Source organism: Gobio gobio (genome assembly GCF_949357685.1).
Source record: "Gobio gobio genome assembly, chromosome: 20".
In the NCBI taxonomy this organism is placed as follows: domain Eukaryota; kingdom Metazoa; phylum Chordata; class Actinopteri; order Cypriniformes; family Gobionidae; genus Gobio; species Gobio gobio.
Genome location: NC_137113.1, coordinates 48,065,937 through 48,066,973, shown reverse-complemented (window position 1 = coordinate 48,066,973; position 1,037 = coordinate 48,065,937).

Here is a 1,037-nt window from a genome sequence, read left to right as displayed (position 1 = left end):
ATTTATAAATAATATGCATATATATATTTATATAAATATATATAATGTAAAATATATTATAATTATAAATGTATAAATATATATATAAATAAATAAAACATGTAAATAAATATATATATACAAATATATATTTATAAATAAATATGTATAAATATATATATATATAAATATATAATTTAAATGTAAAATTAATAAATATATAATTAATAAATATGTATATTTATATATATATAAATAAATTCATAGAAATATATATATAATTGAAATTTAAAATATATAATAAATGAAAATAAATATATAATTAGAATTTACATTTTAAATTAATAAATATATATTTATAAATTAATATATATATAAATAAATATAAAAATAAGTACAGATATATATATATATTTTAAAATATATAACACATTTAAATATATAAGTATAAATGTATATAAATAAATATATAAAAATAAATATAATTTCAAATAAATAAAACATGTAAATAAATATCTATAAATATATATTTATAAATAAATGTATATATGTATAAATATATATATATATAAATATATAATTTAAATGTAAAATTAATAAATATGTATATTAATATATATATAAATAAATTCATAGAAATATATATATAATTTAAATTTAAATATAATAAAAATAAATATATAATTAGAATTAAAATTTTAAATTAATAAATATATAATAAATATATATTTATAAATTAATATATATAAATAAATATAAAAATAAGTATAGATATATAGATATAGATATATATTAAATATATAATACATTTAAATATATATGTATAAATGTATATAAATAAATATATAAAAATAAATATAATTTAAAATGAATAAATATATTTAAAAAAAAATATATATATATATATATATATGTATAAATATATATAAATAAATAAATGTATATATAACTTAGATGTAAAATTTATAAATATATAATAAATAAATATGTGTATATATTAATACAAAGAAATTCATAGAAATGAATGTATGTAGAAATGTATATATATATATATATAT